The following is a 20,945-nucleotide window of genomic DNA, read 5'->3' on the forward strand; positions in this document are numbered from 1 at the left end:
GAGGTCCTTGGTCTCTACACCCTGGAACTAGTCTGAGCCAGATTACTTACTGTTATTCTGTTTATGCTTAGTGTGAATTCCCAGGTCCACCTGGTTCAAACACACTGTTGGATCTGACTAAGGTCTGAGTGCTTCCACGTAGTGTTCGCAATGGCAGACAACTTGAGACTGGCCAGCAGTAACTATATATGGAGTAGTGCTCTCCGGCACCACCCCTAATTGATCAACCAATAGTAAGCTGCTCTGGAGTCAGCTGATCGGCGTGATCATCTGATCTCTCCTTGCCCAGTATAAGAGTTCTGCCTCTCAGCGAGCGCACGTGTATTCCTAAGCCTGTGTGCACTAACAGACTCCGCCACACCAGACACACGCTGCGGCGTGCAAACCGCCGCGCTGGACGCAGAACCAGCCGCCTTACCGTTTTTACATGCGGCGGCTTTTCCACGTTCTGCCCTGTTACCAGACGCACGCTTCCGCGTGCAAACCGCTGCATTGGACGCGGAATCAGCCGCCTCCTTAGCAGCACACGCGGCGGCTTTTCTGCGTTCTCTCACAGTTCCCCTATAAAGAGATGGACTAGTCCAAAACCTGTCGCTTCTGTCAGATTTCTACTGCCTACTGTAAGTGACAGCAACATAGGAGAAAGTAATTTATGGCTCATTTTACTCTGGGAGACATGTACTTCTTATGTTGCTGTCACTTACAGTAGGCAGTAGAAATCTGACAGAAGCGACAGGTTTTGGACTAGTCCATCTCTTTATAGGGGAACCCAGGGATATATTTATTTTCAAAAGCACTTTTTTGGCAGTTGGACAGAGCAACTGCCATTCACTGTGTAGCGAGCAGGGCAGCTGGCCAGCATCCTTGTTTAAATCCTTTTTAGGGAATATATTTTCAAAGCATAAAAGCCTTGCTGAGAATCCCCTATGAAGAGATGGACTAGTCCAAAACCTGTCACTTCTGTCAGATTTCTACTGCCTACTGTAAGTGACAGCAACATAGGAGAAAGTAATTTATGGCTCATTTTACTCTGCGAGACATGTACTTCTTATTTGTATATAAAAACAGAAAAAAGTTTGCTTTCTTCAACCTGATTTATCGCAAATTCTGTTTTGAGTGAGCATGAGATGTCTCCCAGTGCATCACTGCTGAATATATGCAAATTAACCATTGTACCCTTAGAAGCTAAACACACCTCCAGAACCGCTGGAATGCAATGATGTGTCATCTTGTTAATTTGTACAGAGCCATAATAATCCAAACAATCCAAAACAGTCTGTATGCATGTTGATCCTCATCAGTGCATGGCATGGATTAATTTGGCTCTATGCAGTAGGGCTTGTAACACCGAGAGGTACAGACTAACATCATTGCATTCCAGCGGTTCTGGAGGTGTGTTTAGCTTCTAAGGGCACAATGGTTAATTTGCATATATTCAGCAGTGATGCACTGGGAGACATCTTAAGCTCACTACAACCTGAATTATCACAAATTCTTTCTGTTTTAAGAAAGCAAACTTTTGTTTTTCTTAACATCTTAGTAAGGGGGCTTTTAGGACCATTGTAGTCCCTTACACACTCCAATGAGTTCTGGTTCACCATGAGCTTGCTGGTTAGTCTGTACCTCTTATTTGTATATGTTTGCACATATTTAAAATTTTACAGGTTTTCGCTGTAGTGCTCCTTTAAGAATAAATACATTGTATCTATTTTTTTCCGGATCAAAGTGATTTTTGTTAGCGTTAAACGCTCTTCCTATATATTCCATTAGACCAAAATTGCCCCAAAAATGGTATAGGCACTGCATTGCGGAGCGCAAAGTGAACGAAACGTGTTGATATGAACCTCCTCATAGATACATTGCACAAGTGTTTTGTGAGCGATTTTGAAAATTGCCTGTGCTTGAGAAAAAGACGTGAACAAACCCTTAATCTAGTTTTTTTTTTTTTTCAATCTAGGGTGACAGGGGCAACTGCACACGCTATATTTGATTAATCGGCACAATGTTGTCCTACACACAACCTGTCAAGACTTACATAAACATATCCAAAAGATTATGTCCTCACTCAGTCTCTATGCCCCAATCTAGTGCCACTGCTCTGAGCCCGGCCCACGGTCTTCAACTATAAACAAGCGCCCGCGTGAACAGGACATTTTAACGTGCAAGGCATACAGACTGGGGTAGAGACAAATAAAGACCTGGAGGTAACCGTAGTCAGGAGAGGACAATAATCCACCAGAACCCCACTGAGGCAAGTTAAACACAGTTCAATCGTTCATAAGTATCACACAGGACTAGTACCTTTATTTAGGAGGATGAGGCCCTCAGTGTCAATTGCCAGTAATGACAGATGGTTCAGGAAACAGGTAGTAGTTGATCCAAGCAGCAAGTGAGAGAGTTCATGCAAGGTCAGCATGCAAAATTATCCAAGCAACAGGCAAGGGTCAGTCCAGGTATATGCAAGAGTATCCGGGAAACAAGCAATGGTCGGTTCAGGCAGCAGGCAAGAGTATCCGGGAAACAAGCAATAGTCGGTTCAGGCAGCAGGCAAGAGTATCTAGGAAACAAGCAAGGGTCAGTCCAGGTATATGCAAGAGTATCCGGGAAACAAGCAATAGTCGGTCCGGGCAGCAGGCAAGAGTATCCAGGTAACAAGCAAAGAATGGTCAAATACATGCCAAGGTCAAATTCCAGTTGTTCAGACAATGTGAGTGCTCACCCAGCAACTAGCCACAGCTATGCTTATCACGGGCGATTACTGGGGGCACTGGATGAAAGTTGTATTTAAACACGCACAATCAGTGGCCGGCCGCACTCCGCACATCCAATCACAGCAGACGCACCTGCCAAGTGTCAGCCGCGCAGTCAGCTGACCCTAGGACTGTCAGCTGACCGCAGTCCGCTGTCTAATGTTTACCTTTGCGGAGGGTATACTGAGAACATGCCCTCCGCCTATCATGAAGTGCGGCCTGTTTCCCAGCCTGCACATCATCAGCGGGGAGCAAGCGCCAAGACCTGGAAGCGGTGGATTCCGCCTGAGTCTCTGCGGAAACATCAACATTAACAGGCAGGTTCCTTATAAGCAACAGAGACTTGGATGGTGTAAATTGTCTATCTTGAAAAAAACCATTAAACTGTAGTTTCAATAAACCATGTTTCTTTTCCAGCTATTATTATTATTATTATGTAAAGTATTTACCAAGTGGTAATTGCTTCCTAGGCTTTTCAATGCAATAACCCCTGCAGCTTGTACTGGAATTGGAAAAACACATGATCAATATAAGTCTAATGTTTCCCCTGGTAGGTGTTAAGTGGGTGGGGGATTTAACAGATCTAAGCAACAGGAAGCCTTGAAGGATCATCTACCAGCATCTCATACTGTTAAATTTGATGAATCCTGTTGGGAAGTGGGATTCCCAAGTGTTTGACATAGATACATCCGGCTGCACGGCAACAGTGACCTCGCAGTGCAGGGATGTCTGCTGGAAAACAAAGCAGTCGAGATTTAGTTACCTGGTGGTTTTGTGTGCTCTGGAGATACGCCACCTTATCTCTCAAACTCAGCGTTGTCTCCATCTATTATTCATGCCCAGAGGAATCTCGTCAGCTTCCTGCTGAGCACCAACTGTGCCAAGGTTAACTCTGTGCTGCCAGATCAAGACGGTAGAGTTTAGAGGCATTGCAGTGGAACAGATAACAGTTGACAACAAAGATAGGGCCAGTTTATGCCTCCAAATTTAGTACAATGTACTCTTGTTTATGGGTTTCTGTATTTGTAGAAGTCATAGCACTAGCCCAACCTCTTCCGGTCCTTCCGACTGTGAACACCCACCTTTCCCTTGTGCGCTTTCATTTATCCACCACTACCATTTGTTTATTTTACATTCCTGTGTACTTATACAATTTTTCACTATAGAGCCCCTTTAAAGGGTTAAATTCTATGTTTGCACATATTTTAAACTTTACAAATAAGAAGTATGTTTTCAAGAGTAAAATGAGCCATAAATGACACTTCTCCTATGTTGCTGTCACTCACAGTAGGTAGTAGAAATCTGACAGAAGTGACAGGCTTTGGACTAGTCCATCTCTTCATGGGGGATATTCAGCAAGGCTTTTATTCTTTATAAAGATATTCCCTAAAAAGCATTTAAACAATAATACTGGCCAGCTTCCCTGCTCGCTACACAGTGAATGGCAGTTTTTTGCCAGTTGGTCAGAGTAACTAAGTGCTTTTGAAAATAAAGATATCCCTGAGAATCCTCTATAAAGAGATGGACTATTCCAAAACCTCTTAGTTGCTCTGACCAACTGGCAAAAAACTGCCATTCACTAAGAAGTTTTGGAATAGTCCATCTCTTTATAGGGGATACTCGGGGATATATTTATTTTCAAAAGCACTTAGTTGCTGTGTCCAACTGCCAAAACACTGTAGCGAAGTGCTTTTGAAAATAAATATATCCCCGAGTATCCCCTATAAAGAGATGGACTAGTCCAAAACCTGTCACTTCTGTCAGATTTCTACTACCTACTGTAAGTGACAGAAACATATGTGGAAACATACATTTTTTGGCCAGAGTAAAATAAGCCATAAATTACTTTTCTCCTAAGTACATTTTTTGCCATAGTGCCCCTTTAAGAAGACCATATGTGCGCTGCAGGGCCACATTTGTTTCCACTGTCCCCTCCCAGCCTGGATGCAGAGCAGTTGGGAGCTCTATCATATTTGCCTGTTCAGGGTACTAGATCAGCTCTCCTTTTCCTCCAATGGCTCTCATCTTCTTACTCCGAGCGACCGCTGTAATGCCAACATCCTCTTCTGGTTACCAATCACTGGGTCCTCCTCACGTCACATCAAGAGGATGGTGTTAGCATTGCGGTGCTGCTCGCTGGTGGAAGCAGGGTGATTTAAAGAGACACTGAAGTCTCTTAAGAATCATGTTTTTGATAAAAAAAAAGTGTTTAACGCCTTTGCCCTACCTAAACCGCCGCATCCCTGCTGCTGAAATCTATCTAACGCCCCCCTCCCTCTCCCCCGCAAAATCCACGACTTTCTTGGTCGTGGATTTTGCTGCTGTTAGACAGGCATTTTGTACAGCAGGAAACATTGGCAGCGCTTCCAAACAGAGTCTGCACCCAAATTGACTACCTGCAATAGATGTGCAGAGCTCCACAATTGTGGACTAAAATACACAACATGCATTCAAAACAGGCACAGCAAAGGAGGACATTAGCTTCAGTATAAATAATATGTGCACAGATTATTCCCCACTAGACTACCCCACGGCGGTGATGGGTCCTCTTGGGGAAGACCTACTACTAGTCTAACGCTGTACATAACTCATGTAAGTATACTTATGGCTAGCTGCATCCATGTGCATCAATTTGCATTCAAATTATAGATTAGGACTAGTACATGATTTGCATCTGATTTGCATTCAAGGCATGTATTTAGCTCTGTGGGGCTCTACAATTCAGTTGCAGCCTATGAGCGCTAACAGAGTCATGCAGACTGTCATTTGTTTGATGTCTGTTGGAATCAGAGCAATGAGCCGCAGCTCTTCCTCCATGCCTGTCTATCAGTGAAGGGAGACTGAGAGGGGCGGGGAAGAGGTGGCGATCTGGTGCTGATAGACGTGTCGAGAGGCAGAGATGTAGCTGAAAGCTCTGCCTCTCACGGAAGCGTTGCCTGGATTGCCCCCTGGGGAGTTGGGGGGGGGGGGGGGGGGATATAGTTAGTGTACAGCGGCAGGGATGCGGAGGTTTAGGTAGGGCAAAGATGTTAAACACATTTTTTTAATTTAAAAACATGATTTTTACGAGACTTCAGAGTCTCTTTAACCACTTGAGGACTGCAGGGCTAAACCCCCCTAGTGACCAGGCCATTTTTAGCAAAATTGGCCACTGCAGCTTTAAGGCAAAGCTGCAGGGCCGCACAACTCAGCACAGAAGTGATCCCCCCCCCCCCTTTTCTCCCCACCAACAGAGCTTTCTGTTGGTGGGGTCTGATTGCTCCCCCCATGTTTATTTTTTTTTTAAATAAATATTATTGTTTGTTTTTTTTCTTGAAAAAACCCTGTTTCTTTAAATTTCTTCCCTCCCCACAGCCAGCCAATTATGGCGATCGGCTGTCATAGGCTTCTGCCTATGAGAGCCAATCGCTCTCTTGTCCCCCACGGGGACAGCCGTGTCACACGGCTGGCCCCAGTGCAGCGCTGCTGCTCATCGCAGCGCTGCACCTAGTAAATAGACGGCGTGATCGCCGTCTAACAGTCTTCCGAGCGGCAATAGCCGCTCGGAGACCGAAGGCGGGGCGGAGCTCCGCCCTCCGAGCATGAGATGCACGCGCACCATGCGCGCGATCTCATGCAAAACAGAGCCCCAGGACTTTACGCCAATTGGCGTTAGGCGGTCCTGGGGCTGCCGCCGCGGCCACGCCTACTGGCGTGACGCGGGCGGCAGAAGGTTAAGAGATTCTTCCACAATCCCTCTTCCACCAATGAGTGGCGCTGCAATGATATGACAAGCGATTGGGAACCAGAAGAGGATGTTAGGATTACAGCGCCCCAGGACGCTGAGGTTGAGGATGCCCTGCCCTGAGTTTTGTCTCACAAGATAATGTGGGTGGGGCTGCTAAAAGGGTAAGTCATTTATCTATTAACTCAGTATTTTGAGATCAAGCCAAATAATTTGGCAAACAATATATAGACCTGCAGAGAGCTTCTTATCAAGTTTAAAGGGGAACTTCAGCCTAAACAAACATACTGTTATTAAGTTACATTAGTTATTTGTATTACCAATCTATTCTAATTAACATATTTGCCTGTTCTTTTTAAAACAGGGTGGGTAAAATATTATGATTCAAGGGGGCTGCCATCTTTGTCATGGGGTAGCCATCTTTTTGGTTGAAAGGAGGTGACAAGGAGCAGGAGACACAGTTCCAACTGTCCTGTGTCCTGATCACCCCTCCCAGCTGCACACACTAGGCTTCAAATGTTAAATTCAAAATGTAAAAAAAAAATTGCACCAAAACAGCAGAACGAGAACAACATCAGAAATCCCATCATGCTTTGCACAGCATAAGGGGAAAACTGCCCAGGCAGTTTGTTTCTCTTATACAGAAGAAAATTTCTGATGCTGTGAAACTAAAAATCACGCAGCACGGAAAAGGCCTGGTGTGTCTTTAACAGTCTGGAGGTTCACTTTAAAGTGAACCTCAAGTCTGAAAAAAAGAGTTTTACTCATCTGGGGCTTCTACCAGCCCCCTGCAGCAGTCCTGTGCCCTCACAGCCACTCACTAATCCTCTGGTTCCCCGCTGCCAGCTAGTTTAGTTTTTGCTGACAGGGCTGTCAGGACTGGCCAAGCGTAGCTTTTTCCGCATTCCCGACTGCAATTAGCGCTATTGCGGGCCGCAACGTGTACAAAAATACGCGTTGCAGCATATATGCATTCGTAATGTGGCAACGCATATTTTTGTACACGTTGTGGCCCGCAATAGTGCTAATTACAGTCGGGAATGCGGAAAAAGCTACTCGTGGCCAGTCCTGACGGGCCTGTCGGCAAAAACGAAACTAGCTGGCAGCGGGGGACCAGAGGATTAGTTAGTGGCTGCGAGGGCACAGGACTGCTGCAGGGGGCTGGTAGAAGCCCCAGGTGAGTAAAACTCATTTTTTTTTCTGGCTTAAGTGTCCCTTTAAGCTGTGTCTGAACAAAAAAATGTAATGGTGCTTTGCAGGCAAGTTGTTAGATGCAGGGACTTAGGGGATTCAGGCCCAGGCCATGACACGGTGCCCAGTTGAGATTTGAGGCACCATGATAGACACTCAATGTCCTATCGGTCCTACTCCTGGGTTCAGTTGCCATGACACTGGTGCTGTTCTCACAAGCTCAGTCCACAATGCAGCAGCTGCACTGTGCAGTCTGCCACCTGGTGGAGGTGTCTGTTGCCATGTTGCCAGCACCGTCAGGATGAACACTGGCTTCAGGAAGTCAATAGTAAAGTTGCATGCCCTGCAGTAATGTTTAGGATCTTCTATTCGCTGGGAGGTGGGCTTTCTGTGATGACCAAACTAAGGCCATCCACCAGGTCAATCTTAAAATTTCACCAGGGTGCTACAGACAGATGAGCTATTTGTTTTGGCTAGACATCTGTTTCCAGAAAGCTGCCCACAAGCATAATGACTAACAGGATTGGTAAGGTCCATAGCAGGTTTACTTCACACTGGTTGATATATCAAGCAGGAGTAGAGATATGTAGACTTGAAACAAATGCGGAGCAATGGCCCAGAGGATCCAATGGTGTTTCATGCATGGGTTCTGTCCAGCCAGTCTAGTCCCCTAACATACTGACTCATTGCTATGCTATATAAATACGTAGTCATACATTAATGTACTACCATATTATTATTATGAGTATGGTAGCGATTAGATTGTGTAGTCTTCCAAGGACAGTTAGTGACAAGACTACTGTATATAGTGCTGACATATTCTGCAGGAATTAGTAAAAAAAAATATACTTATTATTAAAAAAAAAATTGTATTATATATTTTGTTCAATGCATGCACATCGCAAACTGCTGTATTCCACACAAGCCCCTAGGGCTTTAAATAATCCTATATAATAAACCCCCTGTTCCTGCGTCGTCCTGTGTCCGTTGTGCCTGGTGCACATGTGTAGCACATGGGTGGACTTTGAACAGCAGTGTGGGGGGGGGGGGGGGGGGTTCCCCACTGTGGCCTAATGCCTATTTCCTAATGAGTGGGACTTTCAACTGTTTGGACCTTTTTACTGGTCCTACATAAAGTCTTTGATAATTTGAACTGCAGTGACTTCTACAGCATTAGAACTTGTTTGCACTTCCCAGATTGGCCTGCACCCAGACCAACAATGATGTGGAAGCAAAAACCGCTGCAAAGCTTCAGACAGTACTGAACTGCACGCAGTCATCAGAACATGCATGCCCTCCAGACACTTACGTTTTCTCCTACAATCCAAAAACATATTGGTGGTTAATTGGCTTCCCCCATATTGGCCCTGCACTGTGGTAAGCATGTTAGGTTATGAGCTCTGAAGGGCAGTTATGTTATGTTATGTGATGTGATATGTAGGGCATAATCCAGATTTCCAACTAAGGAAACCTACATTCAAACACCAACACAACATGTCAGTTCAGCACCATGAGGAGTAGAAAGAATTAGAGAGGTTGCATTCCACGTCATGCTTCATGAAACTTCGAGGTTTCCTCCGTCTGGCTTGGAAGTAGGAAACATCGAAGTTTCATGAAGTGTGACTGTGACATGGAATGCAACCCTGTGACGTTCTCCACTCATAATGGTGCGGAATTGCTGTGTATGAATTTGGTTTGACATAAGGCAAACACCAACACTAGTGACTTTTTCTATACTCTCTTGCAGCATTGACGCATTTGTGTAGCACTTTCCAAAGTGTAATATCACATCCAGCCCCCAAACACACCAAAAAGTAAACCACACAAGGCACAAATACACAAATCCAAAATTCATGTTAATAAAAAAGCAATCTTTATTTAATATCTAGTAATTAAGGCAATAATCGTTCCGTATTGTCTGATTTCACACATTTACTTCTATACAGAAAACATGGCCTCAACTGTTTCTATACAATGTACAGTGATTTCTTGATCACATTATAAAAAAATTCCTCCCATGTTTTTGAAAATCAAATCAGTATAGGTTTAAGCCAACCCCTGCCCAGCTGAAACCCAAACATGGAGATACATTTTATTTGGAATCCCTCTTAAGTACTAAATTGTCTAAACATAAAACAAAATAAATAATCCTGTAGGGGGGAGGTGGGTCAACATTTTCATCTCCCCAAGAAGGCCTCCACTGGTTCTCAATCTTCTTCTTTAGTTTACAGTGCAAGGTTAGAATAGATCGGCTTTCTGGTGTACAGCATAAGACCACCTCCTCCAAGCCCTTGCCACTTACTGGTAAGGTGAAGGTGAGAGGGAATGGTGGGGCCATATTTGGAAGAGGAGTCCGGAAAGCATTGTGGAGTTAAGGTTTTATTGGTGGATACTTATAGCAGTGAATACCTTCTGTAAATTGGATCCTCTTTTTCAACAAGCAACCTCTTGGGGCTGAGCATCCTCAATCTTTGCCCATTCTAATGTTGGCTTGAGAACCAGCATCATGGCTAGAAAACATGAGGCTGATAGATTGATATCCAGGAATGGCCAAGTCTAGGGCCTTTTGAAAATAAACATAAGAATATTATTAGCAATTTTCATGGGAGTCTTCGCCATACCCCGAAACAGAGCTCACCGCAGTGCAAAGCTTCACAGTTTTAGGTCAGTATCGGACTAGAATTCACCTGATCATAAATTGCTTCCAAAAATCTGCAAATGTCTAAAAGTATACACAGAAAACTGTAATGGCTAGATTTAACCCCCCGTAACCCAGAAATGTCCATTAGTATTCATGCTTATAGGCTTGGCTTTGTATCTCCTTCCACAGTAGGCCGTTTGTATATTTTAGATGTAAATGTTATGTAAATCTATTGGCTATGCATGTGTTAGAAATTTCTTATTGAAATGAATATAAAATTTATTAGAAGAGAGATTTTCATTGAATTTGTTGATGGTGCTGACCCCTGGTGCCTGTTGGGTGCATTGCGTTTGTACTAGCCTGAAACCGGGGGCTATTGGCAAGATGAGACAAGTGCACTTTTCCCTGTAACACTGTTTGTGTTTTCATCACAGAAAAGCCAGGCATGGAATGCACAAACATGAATACATCTTAGCTGGGACTCACATGTAACCACAATCAAGGTAGGTCATAGAAACTTGGGCCACATCCAAGCCCTGGTCTGACAAGCAGTGGTGACTTTGGTATAACTAGCAAAAGGGCTTTAAGACAAACCATAAACTGGGAAGTCATCCCAAATGCCCAGATTGAATGGCAGATGTGTCTTTTGTCGTGCTGCAAGGGGACACAGAAAAAACGGAGGAGGGGTGGATTCAGTCTACGCTAGGGGATTACATGGATGCTCAGCAGAAGTCTGTGTAGTCGGCACAGGAAACTCTCCTATTTGATCCTGTACAGTAGTGCTTATCGCTGCTAATTTCTACTGTACCCCTTTTACCACAGTGGGTGGTACTTGGACCACACCTAAGATATATACATTTGCATGTTGGTCATGTATAAATGAGTATTTATATATACACATTTGAAAACCATTCAGGTTTAGGTATATATGATGCCTAATCTTTTTTCATTTTAAAACCTACAATAATAATTTGGCTTTGACAGGATCAAGTAACCCCTTAACCAAACTAACCTGGGAAATGAATACCATGGACTCTGATTCATACGGTAATGCTTAGTGAATTATCAACCTCTTTGCAGTAAAACAGAAAACAGCTATCGCATGGAAAGCTAAAGTTGCCGACTAGTGAGGTAGGTGGCATGGGTTATCATTAGTAGATTGACATTTGAGGCAAATAGACTACGTTTACACTTTTTCTCCTGGTGGGACTCAGTGTTTGAGATGCAGCCACTAGGGTGCGCTCTATATGTAGGCAGTAGCAGTGTGGGAGTCTTGCTCGAGTACTCCTTACTGAATAGGTGCTGCTTTACTGAACAGGAAGAGCTGAGATTCAAACCCTTTACCTAACATCTCACTTGTTTTACCACACAATTCGTGGATGGATAGTGTAGTGGTTATTCGGTCTCCTGCCTGGAGCTGTTGATAAGATACACCGTAATATGCAAGATTACAGAAGGGCGTTGAAAGGAGTATACAAAAACTTTATTATATACACCTTCTTTCTGTTTTCCCTTTCTCCCTTTTGACATGCCTGTGCCCAACGAGCAGCAATCTCACTTTATTGCTAAGTAGCAGAGTTGCACCTCCAAGGGTACTTCAGTAGGTATGTGTTGAGGATCCAGGCTGTGGTGCAAGTACTGTAGTACTATCAGGGGATACTTAAAACTTACGATTGACTGTGACAAGTTGAACTTATTAATATAATATACTCATTCAGATGTATTTATTAAGCATCAGACTAGGTTTATAATGTGGGACCATAAAATTTCCAGCACAGTTGTGTTATGTTAAATGTCTATGCATTGTTCAGTGTTATGGTAACACTGTCATTAATAGTGAGCATTCGCTCAACACTGTCCTACTGGACTGAAGAAAATTGGTATAGTCCTGGGTTCTTAAACCTTACAGTGGAAACTATGTATTGCCCCCCCCCCCCCTCCTCCAAGTAGGATTGGGGACTATACATACATGTTTTGCTCATTGTACCACTACAGGTACCCTTTAGGACCACTTAAAAGTGCCATTGCTCATGGTCTATACAGTAAATGATTAAGGGGTACAAGAACACAGTACCATATCCAGGCAGTATTTAGCGTTTGCTTTAGTTGGGCAGGTAGTGATTGCCATTTGCACAAATTAACAGTGAATATGTTTTGGGTGATCCGTTGATAACATTTATGACGGATCTGTTTATGTAGATAACACACAGCCTGAAACAGGAGTGCAGATGATGGTATGTTGATACAGAATGAAGTCTGATTGAATTTTAATGTCTCTGCTGTACATTGTTAAATGATGTCATGATGGGGGTGTGGCAGTTCTCTCTGGAGAATACAGTACAGTGGCAGGCAGAAAGATCAGCACGGCCTTTAGGACATTTCCGTAGCTGTCTGCACTGAGGGTTGGATCTCTCCTGAGTGTGGAGATATGGCAGATATGGCAGTATCAAGCCTACATTTTTCTAAGGCCTTCAAACTTATATTTTTGTAAATAGCTTTCATTCCCTAAAATCACAAAATTAAGCACGCATGAATCTATATGGGGCACATGAAATATTAAACAGTATACAGGTCCTGGTTGAGCAATATATATGTCAGCATACTGGTGTTACTATACCATAAAGTGATCTCCCTGCATCCTAATAATGATACAATTGTGATTGTATATACATTATCACTTCTGTGTAATTAAATATAGGGTGTATTTCTCGGAAGCAGGGGATTTGGGCGCATGAGACAAGTGGACAAAAAGGGCACCCCATTCACTCCCATTATAAATTTAGTTTACCGGGCGTCGAACAGGAGAAAAAAGGCGCCGGAGATTATTAACGTTTTAACAAACGGCGGCCGGAGATTTTTAAGGATTTATAACTGTTATTATTATTCTTCATGGGCTCATTTTGTAAAGTTAAATAATCACTGTTTTAGAAATGTTTTAGAAATAGTGATTTAGTATCTTTATAAACGTTATTCACCCAAAAAAATTAATTAATAAATAAAAAATGTAAATAAAAAAAGTAATGTCTGTAAAACATTATTATCCATAGGGGGTCTTAGGTTTAGGCACCAACAGGGGGTCTAGGGGTTAGGGATAGGTACAGGGAGGGTTTTAACAAACGTAAATAAAACGTTAATCTTCCGTATTTGTAAAGTGAAACTTATAAGAATTGCCGATCTTATACACATAAGAAATAGTGTTTTAAAAATTTATAAATCACTAAATATTGAAATATTGTGTAGAATTTCGTTTAAACGATAATACTGTATCGTTTACACCACGCGCCCTTTTTTCCCCGACGCCCTTTTTTGATGTACGCGTATTTCTCTGTTTATATTTGAGAGTTTAGCCTAATTCCCCTGCATCTGTGTTTAATCACAAGTGTAATTTGATCTCTCCCCTGTGTTAGTTCTCTGCCACGGCAGATAACATACTGTGCTTTAACAATATGTCTGTTTTCATGAAACCAGGAAGTCGAAACACTATTTGATAGAAATGTTTTTTGCTTTACATATTTATTTTAGGATTTGTTTGTTAGCTATGTTGTTAGTATATTTAATTTCAGGTCTGCTTTAAAGATGCACGTGACTGACTACTTTAGAGCAGAGAGAAAGTTTTACTCAATGCACCCTTCTCCTACATCAGTTTTGTAAGATTGTACAATCAATATTGTATCATTGATGGCCACCTTTACCTCAAGAAAAAACACACACTTTTTTTTTTTTGCTTTTTTGTTTTTAAGGTGCTCTATAGCAAAATAAGGGGGAAAAAAACAAACATGCAGGATCTTCACATATCTCCAATTAATCAGTGGGTAACCCATCGCTTGTGTATTAGCAGCGGGATGCCACTTGGCTCATTCACTTATGGGAGTGTTCAAAATGAGGTAGGAACTGATGGTTCCAGCTGAACTGTCCAACTAGGAAAGTTGCTTTAAAGTGGTTTTATTTGTATTTTTAATTTGGGTCCAAATGTAAAATAAAATATTTTACAAGTTAGAAAATAGATTTTCATTTGTAATTTGTCATCATGCAGCTAAAAAAAAGCTGCTATTTATTATTATATTTATTGGAGGAACCCCTCCCTTCCTTTCATATTGCCGGGACAGAATTCGGCAGACTGGTGGAGGAGATAAACAAAACACAGGCTGCTACTGATGATGTCACAGGGGAGGTGATCTCAGCTTGTGTGAGATTTCACATAGACGACGCCCCTGTGAGGGAGGGTAGGTGATGACACACACGCCCATGATCTAAAACCTCCTACTAAGCTCAGAGGTAATGGCTGCCACCTGTATAACCCTAGTTATGTAAAGAGAAGGGGGAAAAGCATGCACTGAAATGCTCATAGGCTTGATAGAGTGGTTTGGGACCGCTTTAATTCAAAATATTTAAACACTTTGACACAAAGATAAATAGTTGCACCAAACATTTTTTTAACATACAGTTTAGTGTCTTAGGCCTGGAGCAGGCTCTTCGGGGGAGACCTACTGTATGTCTGTCCGTTCACCCCTCAAGAGTACAGCAGTGAGGCAAGTGACATTTCTGCATTTTTAATTTTTTTTTTATATATATTTCCACCACTTTCACTCTGACTTTTCTCCCGGGCACTCTAATATTTCTCCCGGGCACTCTGACTTTTCTCCCGGGCACTCTAATATTTCTCCCGGGCACTCTGACTTTTCTCCCGGGCACTCTAATATTTCTCCTGGGCACTCTGACTTTTCTCCCGGGCACTCTGACTTTTCTCCCGGGCACTCTAATATTTCTCCCGGGCACTCTGACTTTTCTCCCGGGCACTCTAATATTTCTCCCGGGCACTCTGACTTTTCTCCCGGGCACTCTAATATTTCTCCCGGGCACTCTGACTTTTCTCCCGGGCACTCTAATATTTCTCCTGGGCACTCTGACTTTTCTCCCGGGTACTCTGACTTTTCTCCCGGGCACTCGGACTTTTCTCCCGGGCACTCTGACTTTTCTCCCGGGCACTCTGACTTTTCTCCCGGGCACTCTGACTTTTCTCCCGGGCACTCTGACTTTTCTCCCGGGCACTCTAACTTTTCTCCTGGGCACTCTGACTTTTCTCCCGGGCACTCTAATATTTCTATTATAATAGAGAAGTCAAGGTGCCCGGGAGAAAAGTCAGAGTACCCGGGAGAAAAGTCAGAGTGCCCGGGCACTCTAACTTTTCTCCCGGGTACTCTAACTTTTCTCCCGGGTACTCTAACTTTTCTCCCGGGCACTCTGACTTTTCTCCCGGGCACTCTAACTTTTCTCCCGGGCACTCTGACTTTTCTCCCGGGCACTCTGACTTTTCTCCCGGGCACTCTAACTTTTCTCCCGGGCACTCTAATATTTCTCCCGGGCACTCTGACTTTTCTCCCGGGCACTCTGACTTTTCTCCCGGGCACTCTGACTTTTCTCCCGGGCACTCTGACTTTTCTCCCGGGCACTCTGACTTTTCTCCCGGGCACTCTGACTTTTCTCCCGGGCACTCTGACTTTTCTCCCGGGCACTCTAATATTTCTCCCGGGCACTCTGACTTTTCTCCCGGGCACTCTAATATTTCTCCTGGGCACTCTAACTTTTCTCCTGGGCACTCTAACTTTTCTCCCTGTGTCCTTTTCCTATTGTTTATAGGGCATTCCTCAAGCCAAATACTTTTTTGTTTTAACCACTTTGGGACCAGCACTTTCAGCCCAGTTAAGGACTAGAGAGTGTTGGTCCAGTAAACCGCTGTTTCCCGACGAATCGCCGCTAAAATCCGCTGCTCTCAATGGTTACTCTGCTCTGTCCCCGCCCCAGTATGACGGCAGAGCACTGTGAGCCGGGCAGGAGCCGTTTTCATTGGCTCCTGACCCTGTCACTCAATGTAAGCCAATGGGAACAGCTTACATGAATGACAGGGCCAGGAGCCAATGAAAACGGCTCCTGCCCGGCTCACAGTGCTCTGCCATCATAGAGGCAGCAGGGCAGCATAATGCGGCGGAGATCGAGCGGCGGGGGTAGGCGGTGAATGAGACGTAGAGTTTACGTCAGGTCAGAACTGCAGCACCCCCTGCCCGCCGTAGATTTATACTACAGTGGTCCGCAGGTAGTTTGAAAATCTGTGGGTATGGTTTATTTAGAGCATGGTTTATTTAATTTATAGAGCATTAATTCTCTGAGAATTAGAGAGCCTTGGCAGTAGCAAGGGCTCAGGTGAGCTCAGTCTGGGCAGGAGGAGGGGGAGGTGTTACTAGCCAGGGATTTCAGAGGCAGAGGGGAGGAGATTAGGCTCATGGCTCAAGATACAGATAAGCCTGCCAATATGATTATTTCTTCCTGTGATACAATGACAGCAGCCATGTTGTTAGAATGTTACACAGCAAATATAGCTGTAAACATTAATTACACAACCACTTGCTGACCGCACGCTTATACCGTGCGTCGGCAAAGTGGCAGCTGCAGGACCAGCGACGCAGTACTGCGTCGCCAGCTGCAGGCTGATTAATCAGGAAGCAGCCGCTCGCGCGAGCGGCTGCTTCCTGTCAATTCACGGCGGGGGGCTCCCGGAAATAATCCGCTTTGTTTACATTGTACGGCGCTGCTGTGCAACAGCGCCGTAAGGCAGATCGGTGATCCCCGGCCAATTAGCGGCCGGGGATCGCCGCCATGTGACGGATCACCGGGGGGGAAAGGTAGGAGAGGGAGGGGGGTGAATGTCGCCGCGGAGGGGGGCTTTGAGGTGCCCCCCCCCCGCAACTAGCCTGCACGCAGGAGCGATCAGACCCCCCCTGCACATCATCCCCATAGGGGGGAGAAAAGGGGGGCAATCTGATCGCTCAGGATACACCCTGATCTGTGCTGGGGGCTGCAGAGCCCACCCAGCACAGATCACAACAAACAGCACTGGTCCTTAAGGGGGGGTAAAGGGTGGGTCCTTAAGTGGTTAAAACTGGTTAAAACTGCAAAGTTACTACAAGTAACTTATCTACATCTGCTTTGTTTTTCATCTCAAAGTTTAGATAAGATATATAGACAGTATTCCTTTAAGTACTCAGTTAAAGAATTTAGAATTTCTATCGATGTATGCATTTATTTTTAAATGCTGTATATTGTAGCACACATTAGGACAAGTACTAGGAGCAATTTGAGGATTTTACAGCTGAGAGGAACAGCTGTGTGAGGAATCAGTCAGTTATGGCGTCAGTGTTAGATACAAAATGTATCTAATACTGACGGCTCCCAGAGGGCTAGACCATATCTCTGCACAGGGGAGTTGCTATCAACTCCTCAGTTTATAGTTTAATTATCACCTTGCTGAAAGAATCTTGTTGATATGGTGGTAAGGGGTTAAACATTCTAGCAATGTGTGTTTGCTTCTCTTGACTGATAAAGATACTAAGATAATAAATAATGCTAATTGTAGACAGTGGTCTGCCCCTCTCAGCAGCTTGTAAAGTGGATGCAGCCTGGAGTGAATCACCACAAGCAGGCAGCCAGTCTGAGTGTAAACACAGACTATTGTTATAGCTTGTTATATTCCAGCAATATTACAGCTCATTTAGTTACCTATTACCACCTCAGATCAGCCTATTTCTCCTCAGCTCTCCTGCATGCTGTGAGTGACACATTGTCACACAGCTCACAAATATATTTCAGAGTAACCAAGCAGCTCAGGGTGACCCAAACTACTATGAGCTGTGTGATAAATGAATTTGTAAGCAAGGATAGCGAGAGAGAGACCTGGGTGAATAAATAAAGTGCCCCTAGCACTAGTGCTAATGTATACACTAATATAGAGTATTAAAAAAAAAAAAAAAGTCGTTTCAATCGATAGTATTCCTTTAAAGCCTTATACACCATGTGACCAGTATAATTAATTAATCAGGAGACTTTGGCAATCAGTCAATTTCATGTTTGGATCTGTGTTCCTGGGAATATTACCTACTCTACAACATGTTATGTTATTGATTATCAAATCTAGGAACTATGCTAACAGTTTTATGAAACAGAGAAGCATCAAACTATGATAGATTTCCATCAAACACACAGAAAGAAACATAACTAATGATATTTGATACTTCAAACTCTGATGACGCACTAGATTCCTATACAAATCTGTTTGGACAGTTTTTTTGATCCATGAATGGAATGGATGTGAATTGTTCCAATCAATGTTAACCTATGAATCCGTTCACACAGATCCATTCCACGCAATATGCCGCTTTGATTCCAGACTGATGAGCCCAGCGGAATGGAAACTGAATATTTCTTTGGATTTAAAATGGTCCCTTTTCACATTATCCCCAATGCAGCGCTTCAGCTTCTGTTTCTTTACTAGTGCACATTGGGGGTGTGGGTCTAGGGGAGGGGTTACAGAGAAACGGAATGTAAGCAGTGGAACGGAAATAGGGCTAACAGATCCATGTAAACAGATCCAATCGACCCGTGATCAGATCTGTTTTCACTCTGCTGTGTGTTTTTCCACCACTTAACAAATGCAAGCATGAACCAGGCGTCAGTTTTCTGACCCACAATTGCCCATGTGAATTTGCTAAAGTGCTGGGCATTCAAGTGAATGGACAGCACTTCTGGTTTTTTTACCACGATTTGTGCAAATGCTGCGTTCTGATCACCATTTTTCCTGTTTAATAGCTGAATGTTGCTTCCAGGGTTGGATCAGTGTCACTAACCACCATGTCTCTGCATTTTTCTTTCCCACAGGAGGACGTAGTTAAATGCTTTTCTGCACACTGTGAGACGCTGCTACACGTTCAGCTGTCGCCCGTGTGAACCAACCCAAACTTATCCATGCATTGAAAGCTCCTCTGCCAATAGAATACTGCAGATGGTATTATTAATTAGTAGCAGATGTGGATACAGGAATACCACCTTGTAGGTGACTGGGGATGATCAATGATATTACATACATTTGTATAAATTTGCGGATGGTTTGTATAATTTGGGAATATTTGCATATCATCCCTACTAATAAAAGCAATTAGAACAAGACCATGTTAGACTAGTCATATGCAAAACCCATGTTACACAGAAGTAATAATGGTCAAAATTATTTGAAACTGGACAGACTGAGTTGGTTCAATTTGAGAAGAAAATGAAGTCTGAAAAAGATGCAGACTGGGAGGTGGAAAAACTGAGGAAATCCACCTGCTGGCCAAGCAGCAGTAACCCTGTGTTATCACTCCCAATAGATAACTGCAGCAAGTCTTCACTGTAAGCTGTAAGGCCTGGTGCACACCCGAGGAGTTTTTCTGAGTGTTTTGAGTTTTTTAATCTGCTGCTAATGTTATCCTATGTGTCTTCCCAATGTTTTGTAAAAAAACCCATAGCATTACCTCATTGCTCCAGTGTGCACAGAGCTTTTGAAACTTCTAAAAGCTCTTCCCAATGTAATGCTATGAGTTTTTTTTACAAAACCTCAGTGTGCACAGACACATAGGATAACATTAGCAGCAGATTTCGAAACTCAAAACGCTCAGAAAAACTCCTCTGGTGCACCTGATTACTGCTGCTTGGCCAGAAAGTGGATTTCCTCAGCTTTTCCAGCTCTCAGTCCAACTCTGATACTGCCGCGTTTTGCACTGCCACAAGGTAATGCCCATACAGACAGTTTGAACTACTGAAAACACAAACCTGAATTTATAATCAGTGTAGTTGGTGCCTATAGAAGGTGATGAATGATCTTATGTTTTTTATATATAAATGTATTGTAAAAACACATATATATATATTATATATATTTGTGACGGGAAAATAGGTTCAACAGCATTAGCATTAATTGAAATATACCCTGGGGTAGGCTACGTGATTACGGTTCATGGCAAGTTACAATAGACAAGGTTAATGGACAAGGCTGTTTTCACCTAATAGGCATTGTTTAAATGTTCATTGTTATTTTTAGCTTTATTAATTACGGTAAACCAGCAACCCTTCCCCATTTTTAGCTTTAACAAGGACAGATGGGGAAGGGTTGCTGGTTTAATTAATAAACAGTATCTAATCACCTGTAATGACACCTTCAGGCCACAGGTGACGTTCCCATCTTTGGCAGTTCAGACGCAGCCATGTTTACAAAGCTATTTGGACACCTCCACCAGCGTTGCCACGTCCCACTCCAAGTCCAGCAACCACCAATTAGGCAGCAGCTGCCAGGCAGGCTATGGCAACACACATAGGGTACATTATTTGAGGCTCTGGCCATGCCTGACTGTTTTAGTTTTTTTTTTTTTTTCCCCTCCAAAATTCTCCAAGGGTGCGATCACCTGCCTGGAGGAGAGACTTCAGCACAGGTAGGTAAGTAGCTCCATGACCCACAACCTATCCTCAGCACAGGTAGGTAAGTGTCTTAATGAGGACAGGTTGTGGGTCATGAAGCTAGAGTTTGACATTCTGTATTAAGGGACCCTGAGCAAACTTGACAGTCTAGCTTAGATACTCATGATATGACAGAGGCTGTGGGTTTGCATTTGAGGATACACTTGAAAAAGTGAAGGAATACTCACCAGCCTCTTATGTAAGCTCTCTTCCTCCTGGTCTGGCTGCTATTAACTATTTCAGAGTCGCCAATCCAATGTAGTTTATAGCGGCCAGACCAGGAGGAGGAGAGTTTACATAAGAGGCCAGTGAGTGTATCCTC

General features: G+C 43.6%; 1 long non-coding RNA gene across 6 annotated transcripts in view; it reads left to right on the top strand.

Annotated features, from left to right (window-relative positions):
- Window positions 1-19,300, top strand: part of LOC137542335 (uncharacterized) — a 437,024-nt gene extending 417,724 nt beyond the window's left edge. For all 6 annotated transcript variants that reach the window (XR_011025404.1, XR_011025403.1, XR_011025401.1 and 3 more), the window contains 2 exons: window positions 10,741-10,809; window positions 19,013-19,300. This is a non-coding gene — a long non-coding RNA (uncharacterized lncRNA). The remainder of the gene's footprint in view (window positions 1-10,740; window positions 10,810-19,012) is intronic.
- Window positions 19,301-20,945: the final 1,645 nt, after the last annotated feature.

This window comes from Hyperolius riggenbachi, chromosome 12 (genome assembly GCF_040937935.1).
Source record: "Hyperolius riggenbachi isolate aHypRig1 chromosome 12, aHypRig1.pri, whole genome shotgun sequence".
Classification (NCBI taxonomy): Eukaryota; Metazoa; Chordata; class Amphibia; order Anura; family Hyperoliidae; genus Hyperolius; species Hyperolius riggenbachi.